The following is a 21594-nucleotide window of genomic DNA, read 5'->3' on the forward strand; positions in this document are numbered from 1 at the left end:
TGTGAGCGCCTTGGAGCTCCAATCGCCGCGTGCACTTGCACGCATCATTAACCATGTTTTATAACCATACTAGTGTGAGAAAGTACACAATGAAAATCGGAAGGCATAAAAAATATGCTCGGGGAAGAATCAATCTAACATTCTGCCATTTTTAAGCTAAATCTTTTTTAAATGAAAAAATATTTATAATTTCGTACCTCTGGAAATTTTATTCGGAGTGGGGGGCGGTGGAGGTGGCGTTATTATTTTTTATTTTGTGTGTTTTAATTTATTTACGACGTAGTGCATCGTCATTTTTAAGCGACGGTTTTCAAAAAAGAGGGGAAGTGTTACACGGCGATGGCTCTCAGTTGCGAGCTTTTCGTCGCGAACGCAAAGCTGTGGCTTGATTATTTAACAAAAAAAATGCAACACAGATAACTCTTATTAATCATATCCAACGATAAATTATTCTGAGAAGCCGTTCTCCCTTCTAAACGCACGCACGCGTGCACACTGCAGGCTTCTGAGCCCGTGCTTCATTTGACAAATGACCCAGCTTCACAAAGTATGCAAATACAGCAGGGTGAGAGGGGTATTGGAATGAACTCTGACCTCTGTCAGCCCCTAATCCGTCAGCCCCTGTGCACGTTATAGCAGCCGCAGTTTAACAGGAAAATAAACCTGCCAATCCACGGTATCGTTTTTTCCCCTTTCCCCCCCCCCCTGCTTTTCTCTTATTTTTTTGCACCTGTCTGCCACTTTTCCCAAGTATTGACGTGAGGATGTTTTATTTTTAGCCCTCACCGTGGAGCCATTCAGCTCGCGTAACATTTACGCGGGATTTTTTGTTTGTTTTGTTTCGCTGACAATTTTGAGCAAGCTTAGTATTCACGAACTAACTGTTTTGGAGTTTGCTTGACTCTCTTTTTGCTTTTGGAATTGTATTTCTTTGGGAGGTCTTTAGAAAATACATTGACAGACCAGTCTCTGATGGGGTCTTCATACAATAGGCTGAAATATTTTCCCCTGGTGGGTTTCTATACACAAATACAATAGACTGTCTAAAGACCCCCATCTTTAAACAGTATAATAGGATACTGACCTCTGAAGGGATCTTTCGACAATAGATTGACCGAACCAGTTTCTCATAGGTATGTATAAAATAGAACAGACATATTTTGCCTTTGATGGGGTATTTACACAATCGACTGTCTACAGACTACATCTTAACAATATACATTATACTGACGGACCAGTCTCTGAAGACTTTAGACAATAGATTGACAAACCAGTCTCTGGTGCACTCTTCAGACATTATACTGACAGACTGCTCTCTGATGAGGCCTCTAGGCAATAGATCAACAAACCAGTCTCTGATGGCCTCTTGAAGAAATGTACTGACAGATCAGTCTCAGATGGGGTCTTTGGACAATAGATTGACAATTGGGCCCCTGATGGTCTCTTCAGACCATACATTGTGCAGACCAGTCTCTGATGGGCTCTTTAGACAATACATTGACAAACTGGTCTCTGATGGGATATGTGGACAATGGATGGAAAAAAAACTTCCTCTGATGGGATTTGAGACAATGCTTTGACAATACAGTCTCCGATGGGCTCTTCAGGCAATACATTATCACCAGTGCGCTGATTGGATCGTTGGACAATACAATGACAGACCGGCCTTTGATTGGATCTTTCGACACTAGATGGACAGAACAGGCCCTCATTGGCAACATCACCTGAAAAAGTCATCGCAGCAGACTGAATGAGGAATGAACCGCAGTGTGACGCACACCAAGGCTCTGTACAAGTCGAACGGTGGTGATTGTTGTTACTGTGCTCCTGACAATAGATTGATCAGACCAGTTGCACAGTAACCTCATTGCATTTGACGCAACGCATTGTTTTCTATTTTAAGCGATGACCAATGTATGTATTGCCGTCAGTAATGTTTAGATATAGATCATTATTTAGGCGTGTCAAAGCCCATAGGGTATACCAGAATTATTGAAAGCAGTTTAAAAAATAAAAAAGAGACAAAACTACCGATACATTACAAAAATGTCATTAAACAACACAATGGCAGTTCTTTACTGACTTATATAATGTGTAAGAATGGAGCAAAATATATGTCGTATATGTCCTGTTATCATATCCAAATAATTAGGAGCAGTATGTATTATTGGGAAAAAAAACTCGAGTATCCGGAGAATGCCCACTCAAATGGAAGAGACAATATTCATCTGTCCACACCAAGAGTTCACAAACACAACTTGCTAGACTGCCATCTTCTGCCTAGGAGATCTGGAAATAGTGTCACGAATCCACGTGACATTCCCACTCAAAGTATCACAGGACATATGCCGCCATGCCCGGCTGCAATATCATTGAAGTAATCACGCCATAGCAAGCATCTTATTGTCTTTTATGTTTTATACGGCTGCATCGGCAGTAATATGGACTACCTATGGTGTGTTGCAGTCTGCCTGTGGGCTCCCACTTTTGTCGGAGATGTTTTCAGTTGGGGTGCTAGCCGGAGTTGGGGTTTTGAGTTGGGGGGGGCGCCATTGGGGTATGGATTCGTGGCTCACACCAATGGGTTAAGGTTTGGCACTGAGCGACGGATGCTGCTGTGGTGTAATGGTTAACACAACACACTTGCAATCCAGAGGTCATTAGTTCGATTTGATCTCCTCGTATGGAAGTGGAAACAATGGTGCCCTGCTTCTGTCTATCCTTAAGTATAAATGGGTGGGGTAAAGTGGAGGTGCTCCCACCTCTTTCAAGATGCCTCGCCAGCGTGGAAGAAGAGTAGGCCAACATACCCCCTTGCAGTGGCTCTCTAGAGCTCCTAGCGTAGGACCTTCCGACAGCAGTGATGTGAGCAAACAATTGCAGGGCTGCACCTTTTCTAAAACGACAAAGATCCCCTGTATAGCCTTAACAGATTTTTGGGATAAGTGGTGTTAGCAAGCACCCATGAAGGCCGGCATAGTGCACGATGGCCTGACCGCCTTTGTCTCCCCAGTGGCGATGTTTACACACCGCACCAGATACTAATTTAAGGCTGAGTCGACCTAGGGGATGCCCAGGACTCGTTCAGATATTCGTCACCGATGCTGGGGCAAGTGCTGTTAGTGAGCACCTGTGAAGGCCGGCACAGTACACGAGGGGGTTGGTGGCCAGCATCGTGCTAACCGCTACACTACCGCACCTTTACCATAACCATATACACAGGCACATTCAAAGACGTAGATATGCAAGGCATACAGTTCCTGCTGCACTATCTGAATGGAATACAAACTAAGAGGTGCAATATGAAATCGAGAAACATAGCCGCAGTGTACATGGGCTCTCTCGAGCTCCCTCTAGCGTGGAGGCGGCTCTTCTGCCAGCAGTGGCTTGAGCAAGAAATTGCAGAGCTGCACCTCTACCTTACTGGGTGCCGAGCAATCAAAATTCACAGGGGCGAGGCGCACGCACGAATGAGCACAGCGTCTTAAGGACAGCCGGCCGCAATAAGTATTCCCGGAGTCTCCCCCGTGCCGCGCCCGCCTCCGTGTTTACCAAATGTATGCACGAGGCAGAATCAATGTTGGCGACCCCGGGGGACCCTGGATGCTCCTGCGAAAATTGAAATCATGATAATGCGTGGCGGTGCCTCGCGCCTCAGAGACACTCGCCACCCCCCACCATCACAGCAGACGAGCGCTTTGGACATGCGGTTGTGAGCAGGCAGGTTCAGGGGGGGCGGTTGGGGGGGGGGCGCGGTGGAGGAGTGGCGGTTGGGGGGAGGTGGTGGATGCGCGGGGGTGGTGTGAAGGCCTCTGGGAGTTCAGTGGGGTGTGGGGGATTGGGGCGGCAAGAGAGGGAGTGCGTGAGAGGACACAGGATGCTTAAATTGGGAGGGAGGGGAGATTGGATTCGGTGGCTGATGATGTTTGCGTTAAAAAAAAAATTGATGGGAGGGTTTCGCTCGCTGACAAACGCTGTGCTTATCTTTTCGGCCAGCGGGTCTTTAAGAGAGAAGGCATTAGGCTCGACCGCAGCGTGGGAGATGTGGATGGGGTTTGCCTCCATTGAGGCTCGTCGGTGAGCTATATGCAGCCACAGACTGCTATGAACGACCAGGGCGTCATAGGTGAAGAGAGATCTTAGGCCGTCCCTAAACGTTGCAGCAATATAATGATAATAAATTACGTGTATGCTTCTTCAATAAGCTTAAAATAATCTTGCTGTTGTTGATGACACAGTTTGCACTGCAGCATAATTTGTATTCGCCCTGGGTGTGATGTTCAACCGTATCATATGTCGCCTAAAAAAAACATGATTGGGGAAGGTAAAGTGAACTCACCTCAACTCGCTCTGCATAATTACGGCTCCAAATCCCCCCATGCAGAATGCGGAGTTGCAAGGTGGGCTTGGGGGACAATGGTATTGGATGAGATAGAGGGAACTTTTGCCGTGGACCTGCTGTTGGCGAGATAATTTAATCGGGAGACAATTTTGGATAATAATGCATCTAAACAGAATGATTTCTCAAGACCCTGTTGTTTCAGTGTCAAAGAAAATGTTCATGCTGGGACCAAATCTAACTGCCTGGGAAGCACAACTGCTCTAAAACTGCAGACTTTTGGAACTAAAATCATCATTTACAGGGCAGCCTAGTGAGCCAAAGTATTGCCAGCAGCAGTAGTAGCAGTTGTTACTTTTGACTTATCTGCCTCAAGACAGGTTCTTTTGTTCAAATTTCCCCCGTCCCTTTGGAGCTTCCTTTTAATGTCTTCGAGTTGGCAAGAGTGTTGTCCTATTTCTACCTCTTGGCGTGTTCCCCAACATCCTTTCTCCAACAGCTTCCTTTAGCAAGTCCCCTCCCGCTTCTGACAAGATGCCTAATCTACATTTTCTTGGTTCTTTCGGTAAAGTCACGTAGAATGGAAATAATAAAATAATAAAAATAAAACATAATAAAATTATTCTCACGACGTTTCGGCCACAACGCAAGCAGCCGTCCTCAGGTGGAGAACAGGACAGACCTGTTCTCCACCTGAGGACGGCTGCTTGTGGACCTGCTATTGGCAAGGTCTGTCTTGTTCTCCTCCTAAGGACGGATGCTTGCGTTGTGGCCGAAACGTCGTGAGAATTATGTTATTAGTTTATTTGTATTATTTTATTATTTCCATTCTACGTGACTTTACCGAAAGAACCAAGAAGATGAATCCCTGCAGTCACGAAAGCTTTAAATCGAAATCCAATCTCCATTGTTTACATATTCTACATTGCATCCAATTAGACTACTTACCTCCAGAACCTGCTCTTCCATGTTAGTCTTTTCTGTAGTAGTAGTAAACATAGTGGTAGCAATAGTTATAGACCATCATTTCTAACCAGAAAAGGTCCCATTGCAACCAGTAACATGAATGCCATTTATTTACATATTAAATATTCACTGGGGCTCTTTTTTCAAAAGGTTTCTGCTACATTGAAAAGTTTAGCCGGATCCAATAATGAATATTGGCTTCATGTAGTCTGAATGATATGCTTGCAATGTGAATAATGTTGCCATTGACGAAAGACTTGAGGTCGATATTATGTTTATTAATATTATGGTCTAATTTTCCCATGAAAGTGTTGCATCTTATTGTTGCGTGGAAAATCTGTTCCAGTATAGTCACGATGCCTTGCCTCCTTATTGAAGTACAATATTTGCTGTATCTGTATCAAAATAGACCCATCACCGCCATTAAGGAATATTAAAAACATGTATTATCCAAAGTCATGATTTTAAAAAGTGCATCACATTCCTCATCGACCATCCTCAGCAGATGTCTGATTCTTTATAATAATTTACAGCCCTTTGTTAATCCACTGTTGGAGGAAGTCCTCCCTACGCAATGTCAGTAATGATGGTTGTTTGACCATAATTCACCATGCAGATCAATGGGGGTTGGTTAACAGGGGGCTCAGGACCGGTTGAGATATCACTCACCACTGATGTTAGCCATGGCCGGTAATTGACCTCATCTTGCTGGGACCGAAGCGCAGGCAGCTAATCTCTGTACCATCGCTCCACTCCACTTTAATAATCTCACATTAATGATAGTCCTTGATTTATGTAGGAAAGTCTCAACTGAGCCTCATGACTATATAAGGAGGGTCCTGCTTGGGATACATGGGCAATTCCTTATCGAACGTTATTCCACGTGGAGGAAACTCCTGTTCAGAGAAAACGCCTGCTCGTGAAGGGATTTCTCTAAAAAATTATCACAGATAAGGCCAAATGCCAACTTGCTGAACTGCCTCCTCGAAGTACAACAGAATGGTTGGGGCAGGGGTCTCACACACAGGAGTCTCAGGACAACGTATTACGCGGGCCACAATAAACGTTAAAGTTTGACACGGCTTCTACGTTGGGCGGAACAAAAAAAATCAAATTTGCTCGCCGAATTTAAAGCGGGGCACCTTGAGCCATAACTCTAGTGCAACGGCGCCGCACCATTAGTGATGCACGGCATCGCTCACAGCAGCCTATGAGCTGTTTGTGCACCGGCTATAACGCGATAGCGCCAACCGCTCATGAATCGATGCTCCCGGGAAGAGACTGAGTCCAGACTCTGATAGCGTCAACGTGTTTTGTGTTCAGCTCATCCGTTTAACCCTGTAGAGGCGCGCGGTCCATTTTTTTTGTGTGTTCACGGAAAAATCTGTTGCCAGGTGATATTTGCAGAATATAGCGGCAATTTAGTCGGGTATTTTTTTGGTCGTGCGGAAATTGAATGAAAAGCACTTTCCACAAATTGTCGGTAGATAGGTTTCGTTTCTAACCAGGTAAGAACCCATTGAGACCAGAAGTTTACTTTTCAAGGGAGGCCTTGGTCTAAACAAATCTACGATGCAGAAAACCAATTTCACAGTGTGGTGTGGAAACAATATAAATTATTTTTTAAACAGTGATGCAGTATCGGTAAATGAAATAAATACAACAATACTGTAGATTCTGAATGTAAACAACACACACAAAATTAAGGCAAATTAGGGAAAAGTACAAGGAGCATAAAAAAGCAGAGGGAAAGATATATATATAAAGTAAAATGGACAAGTTAAATACAACAACAAAAATGATTTTTATCTAAATTTTAACAAGGTAACAATTTCAAATGTATTTACAGACAAACACATAGAAAACATAATATTTAAGCTTTAAGTCTTCAATTAAAGTAATACATTTTCCAAAATGTGTATTTTACAACCACTGGCTCAGTAATCACCATCCCACGCTCATGTGTGCATGGAGACATTTGACTCTAATACTTATTTAGACTTTGCAAAGATATTATTTTTCTTGTGTTTTTTTCAAAAGCACCATGACAGATTTAATTTTCAATTTGCTCCATTTGTGGGTGGCTCTTTTACCGAGCGGTGCCGTTTCCGTGCCACGGGATATCTGCCATCTGCCACGGGACCTGTCATTTTGTCATGAAAACAACTGCATTTTCGCAATGAACAGTAATTTGCGATGTGTTTACTCTTTACGTTTGACCCTGTAAAACGAGCACGAAAATAGCAAATTAAACAGAAAAAAGCCCAACTAATTGTGATATGTTTTACCATGGCCGTGTTCGCAGACATAAGCAGATGGACGGACGGATACTCAGATACATCGACAGGTCGGCTGACCAACCGACATCGAGACAAAAAGTCTGACGAGCAGTCCGACAAACAGGAAGAGAGTAAAGGCTCACAGAGACACTAACAGAGACATTTGAAAATATTATTAGAATTTATCGAGGAAAGCCTTACTGAGACACAAGATTAAATTTCAGGGGCACCCTGCATTGGGATGTTTGGCCAATATATTTTTGAGAAGTGTTTTGTTCCATGAGGGAGGCAACCGGAGTAAACCGAGAAAGGGTGACACTCAAAGCTACACACAGATAGATTCAATAATCTGTTGCTGTACTGCTATTTCCTGGCCACTTTACAGCCCAAGCCTACAATACCCTGGATTTCCAGGCAGCCTCCCATCTGAGTACTAATCAGGCTGATGCCTGCTAAACTTCAGATTATTGACCAGATTGGGTGCACTCTTGGTGATTTGGTTCATAGGAAAAATACTCTACTTATATAAACTGCAATAATTAATCCATGAAGAATGCCATTTGGCTGAAACGTTGAGATCTCTGCTCTCAGTGGCAGAAAATAAACTCGTGCAATTTTCCCACCTCAATTTTATCCAGATTGTGCTATCGACGTCATGTCACGAGACGCAAAAATCTATTCAGATATTGCTCAGTAGTGCAACCTTTGTATTGAGAACGGCCTGCAAAAGGAGATATCACAGAGATCCCTTCCAGTGGACTCTGTTGTTCCAGCACTGCCCCACCCACCCTGTCCCTGAGAGTATTGTACATCATATGACAGTCCAACCGATATTTCTCATTTTCTTTTGGGATATTTAATCAACCTGTTATTTAGTTTCGACACACATACACACAGACGGTTTCATAGATACAAACAGACACCCGGACATAACGACCATCAGCAGTGGCGCGGTTACCGAGTGTGTAGGTGTTGCAACTTAACTTGGGCCCACGACAGGCCAGATTGGAAAAGACGTCGAACTATGAAGAGAGGATGAGTTGGACAGGGGGGATGCGTGCCCATTTAATTCGATGCGCTATGCCAAAACCATGATAATCCAATGCAGAGCAACACACGTAGGAGAGGGGATAACATTTAAAGCTCCGCGCAGATGGACTCAAGCATCTGTTTGCCGTATTGCCACGCCATCCGTGCTACACCACTGGCTGCCGGTCCCTATGATCCAGACCGAGCCGCGATTGCCGAACGCAGAACAGGGGCACGTGCGTGCACGTGTGCGTGCGGTACCGCCACTGCCAGGGTTAAGGGTGTTAACCGCTCGCTGGCTGCTGGGTTCATGCATTACAGAGCGGCATTCCGGCAGCCGGAGAGACAGTGTGTGCGGCCTCTTGTGATATTTTTTAAATGGGACGCCTGCCAGGGGCGGCAGGGGTGGCAATCAAAACAGGACAAGGTGCTACGTTAGTGTCTGCCGCAGACGGGAGGCCTAATTGCTTTGTACGGCGTTATGAGGTTTAGCGTTGTCATTGCCTTTGCCGAGTGTGTGCTTCTTTGTTTATAGTTGGGAGTGGGGGGGGTGTGAGGGTTTTTGGTTGAAATTTTGTTTTGTCATTTAAAAAAATTATTACAATTCTTCGTCAGGTTTTTTGGGGCGGGAGGGAAGGGGTTTGTGTTTTATTTATTTGAAGCGTTGCCCGAGTACACGGAGCTCGTCGTTGTCATTCCACAAAATGTACTGTATGGGAACCTCATTTGCCAGTAAAAATATGATAATTGTTTTTTTACCCTTCTATCTGGCAACAAAACTGACACCTTTTTACAAGGAGTCATGTTTGCATAGACCGCAATACCTGCAGTCATAATACAAACAAAAGACATAACTCTGATAATGTGCACTGTCCTTGAAGTTGATTGGTCCACACCCGAGACAGCTTTCCTTAGAGCCTAGTCTCACATGGGTTGGACCAGATGACGCCAAAAGGTGTCAGTTTTGTTGCCAGATAGAAGGGTAAAAAACCAATTATTAAGATGTACTGTGTTTTTGGTGGTGGGTAGCGGTAGCTTTGAGAAGTGGAATTGATTTTACGTGCGTGCTGTGCTGTGTCATTTCTAAATTTCTTACGAGAGTTTTTTTTTGAGGAGGCTAGTTAAACTAAAACGTCAGGATTTATTTTTATTTCATTGATATTTACCAAAAATACACACACAGAACGTATAATGTTAAAATCAATAGGATTTTTTTTGTATAGCTGACGGGTGGTGAAGGTTGTCTGGTAGTGGATGCAGTTGGGTGGAGGGTATTGCTAGGTGCTGGTAATTGTTGATGGTGGTGACTTTGATGGTTTTTCCAACTCCGCATTGTCGACACCGTATCTTTGAACCTCTATGGCATAGGCTGTTGGGTCACGATGACCATTGGATGGCAAAGGCTGTTTCGTAGGGGGCTGTCTCGCCTACTGGCTGCAGATCTAAAATTGAATGCCTTGGTTAAAGTCAATGGCAGGCGATTGACGGGGGGCCGTGAGACAGAAGCTGGAGGGCTTGGGGAGGCATGGGGTGGGGTATAGGGTGTGTGTGGGGGGGGTATCGGGCGAGCGAGAATAGGCGGGGTGAGCAGGGAAGCGGCAAGCGAGAGAGAGAGAGCAAGGCAGATCATCATGCATCATGCCTCTCCCTCCGTTCTGCTCAATCTCTCTCGGTTGCTTCGCCGTTCCGGCTCTGTTGCGGGAGGCTGGTGGGCCTCCAGATAAACCCGTAGGCTTCAGTTGCTGACAGCGTTGACGTGCACGGGGGGCTTTTCGATCGTCAAGAGACCGAACCGGGCGCCGGAGAGAGAGAAACTGTTCCGAGTGAACTCAAAAAAAATATTGCGTGCGCTCGCTGTTGCGGACTTTGATGGAAAGCAAAATGCTGTTGTCCATTCTCCTACAGTTTGGTGCCTGGAGAGGAGAAACGTTTGAAAATAAAATATACAACACACAACGTGAGCGTAATAGAAGATGAGAATGAGAGAAACAAGGGGTGAAAGTGGGATAGCTGCAGAGGTGGGATGTTAGCGGTGGAATGGAGGGGGGTTTGATGGCAACGTGGAGTGTGGGCTGCGGGTGTCGGCGTGTTTGTGCATGCATGTAGGTGTCTGCAAGCGTGTGCATCGGCGCGTGTGTCCACACACGTCCGCCCGTGTGCGAGCACATCTGCATGCATGAATACGTGTGAGTTTGTGTGTGTGTGTGCATTCATACATTTCTATGCGTTCATATCTGTACGCGTGCACGTGTGCCTTTGTGCACATGTACAAATACGAACACATACGTGCCAGCTTGTGCGCGTGTGTGTATTTATGAATGCACGTTACGTTCATATCTGTAAACGTGCACAGGCGCTTTTAAGTGCACATTCATTAATGCGCTCGCGTGTGTACCATACATATCTGCATGTGTCTGTGCTCACATGCGTGCGCGTGCGTACGTGTCTACCATATGTGTCTGCGTGTGCCTGCACTAGCTCGTTTTAACGCGTGCGTGTGTGCACCCATACGTCCTGTACGTGTTTGCGCGCGCGTGTGTGTGTGTGTGCACGCGTGTGATTAGAGAGCGAGTAAAACAGAGGGAAGGCGGCGGGCGGGCGGGCTAGCGGTGGGAGGCGGGCGGGCGGGCGAGCCGAGGCCGCTGACATTTGCATAGAAATGGAATTCTGGCCCCGGGCGGGCTGGCGCAAACGCAGGGCCCTGTGCGCCGTCGCGCGCCGAGACTGGGGGAAGCCGAAATGAGAGCAATTTCAGAAACGACGGGCTGTAAAATGCCAGCGCCTGCAGAAAATGGGTGCAAATAACCTGTTTTCACGGGCGCGGGAGCTACGTGGCGGCAGGCCTGGCAGCGCATGGGCGCGAGTAGCGCCGGTGGGGGCAGGAGGCAGGGGTAGGGGGGCAGGCAGATGGAGAAAGCGAAGGAGGTCGTGGCAGAATGCTGAGGTGCAACGGTGGAGAAGTACGCTCGTAGTGTGTGCGGCGGGGGGGGGGGTACGGGCTGTAAAATTTATAAGAGGGGCTGAGCCCCCTCCTGCTGAAGGCTCAGCCCCCCCCCCCCCCCCATCTAAATTCATAGAGACAAGTAAAAAGAATGTTGGCATTATGTTTAGCACCGATGGCAGTTTTTCAAGAGCCTTTTGTCATACACATGTGGGGTAAGAGCACAAGCAGAGTGCGTGATCGACAAACGCAGATCATGCCATTGCTCATTCTGTTTAGCATTTCGCTTTTGTTTCTAGTTTGTAAAAAAAAAATGTGTGCCATCCCTGAGTTTTTGTATGTACAAGGTCACTCCACAGGGTCAATGAGAAGAGAGCTGGGATGGTGGTAGATACGTATGGTGAGGGGGGGGGGTGTAATTTTGGGTGCTGGTTTGAGGTCTACTTAGCAAATCTTCCCTCTCTTTCTCTGGCTATGGGAATGTGGATTTTTTCCCACGATGACTCAAGGTCATCAATAGCGCTGCTAAAAATGCTCATTAGAGCAAAATATTTATGTGTTACTCCATTTGGCGGTGGCGTATCTTCACAAATAATAAACGCTCAACGTTTTGTCAATAGCACTCATTAAAGAAAAAAATACATGTAAAATCGGCAACGTTTCAGGCAAAGAACCAAATGACATTGAGCAGGGAGGCAATTACTTTATTACGTTGGGTTATTTGATGTTGTTGTTGCACCAAGTTCAATATCACATTCCACATTGTCCTGTGTATTTTATCCCCGGGTTTGCCTCGCTAATTAAATAGTAATAACAACAACAAAAATTGACTTTACGCCTCGAGGGGCTCTCGCCAGGTTTTTAAGTAAACTTAATTGATTGATTGGAAGGACAATGGGAATGCCATCCCACGCCAACTACACCAGTGGGTCTCTCTGGTCGAACACAAAATGCTGATAGATTGCCTTAGCCTCTGAACAACTGGAAGAAAAAAAAACCCACCCCAATAGGCGCGCACGCTGCCTCTGAAAACCAGACCCCTAGATCAGACGCGATAAGGCCACTTGGCTGGAAAATACACACGTCAGTAATGCTGGACCCGCGCCTTAAATGCGTCCGTGAATAAACCTTACTGACGGCGGCAGAGCGATTGTTTTGAACGCGCGGGCGGTTCATCGGCGCAGAATTTATTTCCTATTTGTTTGCTTCGGAAGGGAAAAAAAGGCAGGCGGGCAGTGGCGGGCGGGGGGTGGTGCAGGGAGAGAATAGGCTTCAAGGTTTTTTGACGCAAGTTTTAATTCGAAGCGTTCCGCCTCCCTTGCAAATTGTTCAATTTAACCAGCTGGGTGAGTGCGTAATTATTGTCCTGTGTTCCTCGCATGCTGGCTGCTGTTGCTAAATCTCAGAGTGGTTGTTAATGTAACGAGCTAAACCGCTTATTTACTTACATGCGCGGCTCTCGTGTTGCCACCCAGGAAAGCCTCAACGTGAGACTCCCCCATCCCTGCTTGGGATGTTTGGACATTTTTTTTCGCCCATTGTTTGCATATGATTATTAACCAATTACTAGCAATGCACACATTCTCAGCAGATATCTGAAACCAAGCATGGTTGGGCATGGATAGTGCTTGGATGGGCATCCACAGTGCACGTAAAGTGTTATAGCCTGTGGGGCTACGATGTTGGCAGCAGAGGGACGTGCAGCAAAAAACGCTGTTATACTGTTTATTCTATGCTCCTGCGTCTATGATCCCCACCTTCACAAACCCACACTGACCAACTTGGTGAAATGTGGTAAAAAAAACAACCCTATGGCCTGAATGGTTTGGGGACGCCCTCATCCAGCAGTGAATTGACAAAGAGATGTTCATACACACACACACTTTTACGTGTGGTAGCAAGCCGGAGTGCTTGTAGAATAAAACATAATCATACGAGAGGAAACACTTAAAAAAAATCTACACCGATGGCGTCAGCAACCTACTTGCAATACTGCCCCCTCCCCTGCAGGTCAAATCATAGGTGGGTGTCTCACACATGGCAATCTGCATGTCGTCCACCAACTTCATCTCCAAAGTGCCTCTTGACCAATTCACTCTGAATGTGCCCGATCTCATCAGATCTCAGAAGCAAAGCAGGCGCTAAGCCTGGTTAGCACTGGGATGGGAGACTGCTTAGGAATATTGTAGCTTGGCTAGCAAGGTGGCGAGGACACGTTTGAGTATAGCGATGGATTCCTGACTCTGTGTAGAGCCTTGAGCATCACGCTTTCATATATGTGTGGTGGGTTTTCTCTATTTACTCTGCTTTCCTGCCACATGAAGGCAAATGCTTATTAAGGAGAAATGCAGCAAAAATCCCAATCCATCATCAGCACCCTCCTGAAAAAGAGTATTGAGATGTAGTGACTCTTTCCTGGGTAAAACAAAGGTCACCGCTACACACTCGCAAAAAATCTCCGGGTCTTTTGCTGTACTTTCAACCTTCGGCTGGCATTTTCAAGTAAAAATTGCGCACACAGGTTAGGTTTTAGATTCCCCCCCCCCCAAAGCGTAGTTTGTGATGGGGGTGGCGGGAGGCAGTGGAGTGGGGAAGGTGTGTGGTGGGTAGGACACACGGCTAGGATATATTCATAACAATAAAATCCCATAAAGAACAAAAACATATTTAGCCCGGCGTGATGAGGTCACCGCCTTAATGCCTTCGCTTTAATAATGTGGGCGTAAAAATGTTAAATTGCAGTTGTTACGTCTCCGACTGCAAGGTGAATATTCACAACCACTCGATTAAGAGTCGGAGCCGTGCTGCTGCTGCTGCCGCTGCCCAGCGTGCTTGCCCGCCGTTCCGCGTTGAATCCAGTGCTTCCACTAAGGGGCAGTGTGTTCACAGGCTTATCTCGGGGGCCATTTGGTCCCGAGCGGATAAAAAAAAAAATATGATAAATATCTGTTACAGCCACGCCACTTTCCCCACCACCAAAACCCATCCGTGTCCGCCATTGAACCACCTTGTAATGTTTGGCAAACTCTGCAATCAGTAACAAATTATATAGCCACTGTTTTTGAGGACAGTTTGCAGAAATTACAGGTTTTAAAAGAAACAAGAAAAGGAAATGGGAAGGCAAGAGAGGGAGGGAGGCAGCAGGAAGGGAAGAAAGTTACGGCTGCGCTGTTGATTACGCCTTGCACGCTTGCGGCATGCATATGGATAATATATGTTATGTTATCCACAGGGAGGCTTAACCGTTTCACAAATGGGGGTGGTATTTCATTTTTTAGTGGCCGCCGTTTGCAAATAAAATAGCCCCTTCAGAAGGATCCAGTGCAGCAATTGGAAGTCATCGGTCCAGGGCTTCTGTGTGTGTACGCAAGCACTTGCAACGTAGCATCATCATCATTAACGGCAGCAGCGGCAGTGGCGGCAGCGGCGGCAGTAGCAACAGCAGGACATGGCAGTAACAGCAGCTGACGCGTGACTTTTGCGGGGCCAAACGATCGCGCGGCGCTGCTACCTGGGGCTGATTTATTTTGACGGCGGCCGCGTTGAAGCAATCGCGGGCGAAGTGGTTAATGCAAGAAAGCCCTGGGTTCTCCGGTTGATCGAGGGGAGTCAGCGGGGGAGGGCTTCTCAGACGAGCGTAAACAGTGAACAATCACGCGCCTCTGTGCGTGACGGCAACCTCAATTGTACCACACCTCACCTCTCCACCCTCCCCCCCCTTGTGCCGTCGAAAATACATTTCCCTTGCAGACATTAATGCAGGTTGGAGCACGCACTGCACCGCACACCACCCGGTCCCGATCCCAGAATTACTCACGCGCTCGTTAAACTCATTTGCAGCTCTCGCCCCTGTGGCAGGTTGATACACGTGAGCTACAAAGTTAGTGGCTTTCTGTTTTATTTCTTATTTTTAGAAAATGTAACCAATTTTATTCAGATCAGCGCAACGTTTCGGGATGAGCGCGGTTTGTGACTCTCGCAGAGCAGAGTAGATATTACAGTACTACTTCTGAGATCCTTTTACTTTACCTTTTTATATACACACACCAGTGGGTGGACGTTTTCATGCGCCCTGTTACAGTGAAATGTTCAGGAGCTTGACAGTGACCCCCGTTGCATGGGAGTTTTATCCATGTATTTTTATGATTCATTCTTTGAGCTGGAGCTTGGTCATGTTAATAGAAAAACGAATACAATATGATGTTTCATTGAACAGTGATTGGTGATCAGGCTGAAACTATCACCTCGCTGCATTTAAGATGCCAATTTCATTATGGGTGGGTGGCTGAACCTTGGATTTGAGAAACTCTGGAATAATTGCTTCACTGCAGAACCAGTTTGATTCCTCAGTTTGCCTCCTGGCCATGGTTAAGATCCATGGGAAGTGATGTCTGAACCAGTTAAGATCCTGACCAGCATCGTTTAGTGTTATTGTGAACACATCTTCTGAAACGGTTTTCTCGAAAGTTGATTGTTGATGCCTAGACATTATCCCGCATTTGGAGCAGTCTTTTCCACAGCCCTTCTCATCTCTTCTCTTCTCCTGCCGTCCACTCCACTACCCTTCCAATTTAGAAAACACTGCCTCATCTTGGCACCTCCCATCAACCTCTGTGTTATGGGAAATCGCTCGCTCTCCCTCCGCTTCTGCTCGCATCGGCTGTGACAACTTTTGCCTCGCTGCCTGTACTATCAACCCTCTCCCAATGTTTTTAAATTGCGCTTATTTCAAATGTATTTACCCGTGGATGTGACTTCATATACAGTGATATTTAATCTTTTGGAGTACGTAAACTAGAAATGTAAATGCTGGCTTACAAAACAATTTGCAGACCTAACTAAAAAATCTCCGTTAACTTTGTGGCATTTGAGTAATAATATTCAACCAGCTCTTTATTTATGTACATCTATTGTTATTTGTTAATCCACTGCTAGATGAGAGCTCTGCAGGTTGTTATGGGGCCACGATTCACCACGCTGCTCTGTGTGGGCTTCCTGAAAGTAGGGAGCATAGACGTAAGAGCATCGGAGTACAGTACAACAATGGCTTTTTCTACACTATTCTCTGCTTCCTACAACATTCCCACGCAGCTTAACCCTGCTTAGCTCCTGAGATATGACAACATTGGTTTGGTGCATTTTGGGTTATTTGGTCATAGGTACTTTTTATTTATATATATCAAACGTAAGAAAAATATTATTGTGTATGTGCCTATATATATACACACAGTACATATATATGCGCCTGACACATCTGCCAGTGCCGTACCTCACCGTCATTATGTATTAACCTGTCACGACGCTGCAGAGCGTCTAGACTGAGCCTTTGTCTCTGGCGCGGAGAGCACACACACACTTGTCTCTCGCGTCATCAGCGTCGTGGCCGACCTGGATACCGTGCCCAATGGGGGGGACGAAAGGTACGGGAGAGACGGGAGCCTCTGTTCTACATCACGGCCCGGGCAGCGTGGGTCAAAAGGTCACCCCCACAACACATCTCGGAGAGAGCCACCGTCCATTACCCCGCCGCACCGCGCCTATACGACCGCGTAACCACTGAACGTTCGTACAGTCGCGGGCGAACCAGTCGGGCGGCGTCGTATAGGCGGAGCTCTTCACTCGCAGTGGGAAGGAATGTCGCGAGTTGATCAATGGTCAGGGGTCGTCGACGCAGCCCATCATCCCTCCTGGTTAGGGGGTTCGATAAATTGGATACCAGTTTGTGGGAATTCAACGGTGGTTGTGCCATCATAAGAATGTGGATTTGGGCACTACTGGATAAGTACTGCTACCCATGGTTTTGAACACAGGCCCACGTTGTGTATATATTTATTGTATACTAGGTAAGGAGTCATCTACCGCCCACTGATTCACGATTTGGGATTACGTTTTAATTGAATGTATTATTATTTCTGTTACGGTGCAGGTAGAATATAGGGGCTGCAGTATTTCCATGAACCAATCACATGAAATGTAATGGAATAGGAAATAATTGATTTCCACCTACGAGATATGATGGCTGTAGTATGATGGTAAGAATCTGGTTTAATCAATTAACTAATCAACTGTTCCATGCCTACTAAGACGTACTGTATGTGTTTGCCTGTGACTAAAGCACGCTGAATGTGTCCAATCTTAAAAGGCTAAGCAGTATTGAGCCCGATTAGTACTTGGATGGGAGGCTGCTTCGCAATACTATGTGTTGTCGGATTGAGGTGCGAGGCGGCCAAGGGATGATAGTACATTAACCATTTATTGCATCCATCTGTGAGGAGCTTTGCTTGTGCTACCCCTTCATATTGTGGGTTTTCTGCAGATACTCCAGTTTCCTTCCACAAAGTTAAACACTCAGTAATGGAATTGGCAAAACATCGCAATGCAGGGATGTTTGGGCAATTTTGGACAAATCGACTTGAAGGTGTGACTTTGCTGGATAAACGAAGAAAGGACATTATTTTATTACTACGTGAACACAGACTTTACAAATGTTCGTTAAATAAATTGTTCGTGGTCTTTAAAATATGTTTGAAAACATATGACGAGTTGTGCTCTCTAGCTCTACATTTAGTTCACAAATGCACCGGTACTGCTGTCAAGTGTTGACCCAGGTTATCCTTGCAAAATAGTCCTGGAATCTCAATGGATTCTCACCTGGTGCGGAAAAGTGTATTGCTCTGTTATTGAGTGGGGGGGGGGGGGGCAGTAGCGCAGTGGTTAGCGCTCGTACGCAATGCCTCAGGCGACCTGACTGATTCTTAGCTGCAACTAATACTGGTAGGAACCTCCTGGTTACACCAGCCCACAGGAGATTATTGTGTCCGTCCGTCGTGCATCCAAAAATGGGAGTCGTGGGGCTGGGTGGAGAGGGGAGGGTGTGGGGAGGGGCTGGGTGGGGAGGTGCTGGGTGGGGAGGTGCTGGGTGGGGAGGGTGGGGAGGGGTTGGGTGGGGAGGGGCTGGGTGGGGAGGGTGGTGCTGGGTGGGAGGGGTGGGGCTGAGTGGGGAGGGGCTGGTCACCCCGTGGTGCCCTTATAAAACTCAACGTTTCACCTACTCACGCCGGCTTGTGCCCGCCCTCACAGTCGGGCATATTTGCGGAATACACCACGCCGCCGTTGACCCTGCCCATTGACCGAGCAACCCAACGTTCCTACCAGCTCCCTCCGCAGGAAAGTGTTTTTAGTGGCGACTGATAACTGATCCAGTCCCCTGCCCTCTCCCAGCACCAACCCGCACCAAGCAGTGTAGTCAAGTCTGGTCAAACAAACCCTCGTGACTGAATCGAAATGGGGAGGCCCGCATTCAGTAGTAAATTGGTTGTGCATTATCAATTATTTACTCTACGATTATGCATCGGATTGCGAGTAAAAGTTACCTGCAGTGTTTTGATTTAACTGGCTTGCCTTGATGTTTGTGTTTTGACATGGCATCCGTCACAAGTTCTTTGTATGAGGCAGAGTGTCATATCTTTTTCACTTACAAATTGTGACATTCAAACCTGGTGTATTAACTGATACATACCAGCTATCTCTTTTATCCAGTTTCCGGATCTGGCGTTAATTTTTCCGGAAACGGACGCTTGATCGCAGCATGTGAGCCGACAGTCATTGCCAATTTTTTTTTCAATCTCGATCGAGCTTTTTTGTTCCCACTCCACGTCTTTATTTTTTATTTTATTTTATTTTCCCCCTAATACAATCTTTTTCTTGCCCACTATTTTTTTTTCCCTCTTCACTCGCGCACAAACGGCAGCGTGCGGGGCAGTTGCGTGCAGACTGACAGATCGGCTAATTTTATTTTAATACTTTTCCCGGCGCATAAGCAGCTGGCTCTGATTGAAGCCACTCGGCATCTCACCCGGCGTAATGGGATGTGCTCGCGCCAGGGAGCGTGTGAAATCATTGCGGGCAGAACGCCTGACTTCATACGCGCCAATGACTCAGGCTGGCGAGCCGGCACACCACGGAATCGTAATGCGAACAACGAGAAGAAGAATACGGGAAGGTTTTTTTTTTACTTTGTGTGTGTGTGTTTGTAAGTGTGTGTGTGCGTGTTTGTATTTGTGTGTGTTTGTGGGTGTGTTTTGCATGTGTGTGTGTGTGTTTGCTTGCTTGGATGTGTTTGTATTTGTGTGCGTGTGTTTAGATATGTGCTAAGAACCCAGTGACCCATGTGTTATTCCCACTCATGGCCAACACCAGTGACTTTTATCTGAACCGGTCCTGAGTCTCCCCTAGGTCGACTCAACCTCAGCTGAGTACCTGGTGTGGTGTGTAAACATCGCCACTAGGGAAACAAAAGCGGCCGAGTGTGGTGCTGGCCACCCACCCCCTCACGTGCCATATCGGCCTTCATTGGTGCTCCCTAACAGCACTTGCCCCTAAAGTCTGTGCAGGCTATACATTGATCTGTATCTTTGTGTGTGCATGTCTGGGGATGTTTGTGTGTTTCTGCTAAAATGTATGCGTGTTTTTGTGCTTGCGTTTGTACGCACGTGTACATGTATGTGTAAAAAAATTGTGTACGTTGGTGCCTGTGTATGTGTGCATGCACTTATGTGTATTAAGCGTGTATATATCTAAGTGTGTCTTTGAGTGTTTGTATATTTGTATGTGTACACTTGCACATGTCTGTCCATGCATTTATTTGTACGTGTGTGTATTTGTGGGTGTGCATGTGTATATTCAGATTTGTGAGTGTGAACATGTGTGTTTGCATGTACGGTATGTATGTACACACTTTTTATGCACATGTATGTATGTGTCCTCACTTTGATCCTACTGACGTGGTTAAATGAAAAGCAGTGGCAAATAGTATCTGAACCTGTTCTAGGTCACCCCTAGGTTGACACCCCTAGCCTCACATCAGCATCGGTGTGTAACTGTCAATCCTTTGGCAGATAAAGGAAGCTAGGCACGGTTCTGGCAACACCACTACTTTGAGTATCGTGCCTGCCTTAATAGGTACTTACTAATGTCACTTGATGCGATGATCTATACAGCTAAACATGGAAGATCTCTGTATGCAAGATGTAGGTGATTTTGTATGCGTGTGTGCATTCCTAAGCACACTTATTTGTATACGTAATTGCTTCTTTTTCGCATAGAAGGCAGTTTTGCTGAGACTGTGCGAAAGTTTTACATATTTATTTTTCATTTTAAAGCACATCCTCGAAATATTTGCATTACACAAGGGGTCGGATACAGCTCTCTAAGGACTGCATTGCGGCTCTTAAAAAATGTAGTTTTTTTTTACCGAATTAATAAACTTGGCTGTTGTTTTGGCTGACCATGGGAGTCCAGTTGACAATGGAAGTCCAGTTGACAATGGAAACCCAGTTGACCACTGAAATCCAGTTCACCACGCGAGTCCCATTTACCATGGAAGTCCAGTTTACCATGGGCAGGAGTCAGCAACCTGTTGCTCCGAAGCCGCATGTGACTCTTTAAGGACTGTTTCGTGACGTTATTTATTAAGGACCATATTGTATTCACATGCATTGTGGCTCTTAGAATATCCATTTTCTTTTACTTCCGAAATCGAAAGAAATGTATCTTGTTCTTTTGGTTGCCGACCCCTGCATTAGACCAAACCATCTGCACAAACCATAACGTTTGGCCCACAATCTGCAACCTCACACTGAGCTTGGGATAATTATCAGCTTACTCTGGTTTGCATCGTCACTGTTAGTCTTTATTTTGTCCATAAATTACTTGTGATTGAATCCTAACATCTTTCCCCGTACGTGTGAGCATTTGTAAGCCTATTTAGCCGTGTAGTTCTTGTGAAGGCTTTTCGTTTTTTGTAAAAAATAACATAGAGTGGATTTGTTTTGTTTCTTTCAACATTGCAACTGTATTGTTGTGAGCGTTATTTACGGTTTGAAAATTTTCTGGTTTAATTTTACTGCGTAAAAGAGAGCACTTTTTCTTAATTGGTTCTCAAATCAAGTGCAAATTGTCATAATACCTGCTAAGTGTTGACACATTTGTACTCTCACCTTATTTCAAGGTTAAATAACTTAAGTGAAATAAATACTGAA

At 45.9% G+C, this 21594-nt stretch overlaps 1 protein-coding gene across 6 annotated transcripts in view; it reads left to right on the forward strand.

Moving 5' to 3' along the window:
- Window positions 1–21594, forward strand: part of ACACA (acetyl-CoA carboxylase alpha) — a 208988-nt gene that overhangs the window by 127804 nt on the left and 59590 nt on the right. The window lies entirely within an intron of this gene.

This window comes from Lampetra planeri, chromosome 37 (assembly GCF_965212315.1).
Source record: "Lampetra planeri chromosome 37, kcLamPlan1.2.h2, whole genome shotgun sequence".
Lineage (NCBI taxonomy): Eukaryota > Metazoa > Chordata > Hyperoartia > Petromyzontiformes > Petromyzontidae > Lampetra > Lampetra planeri.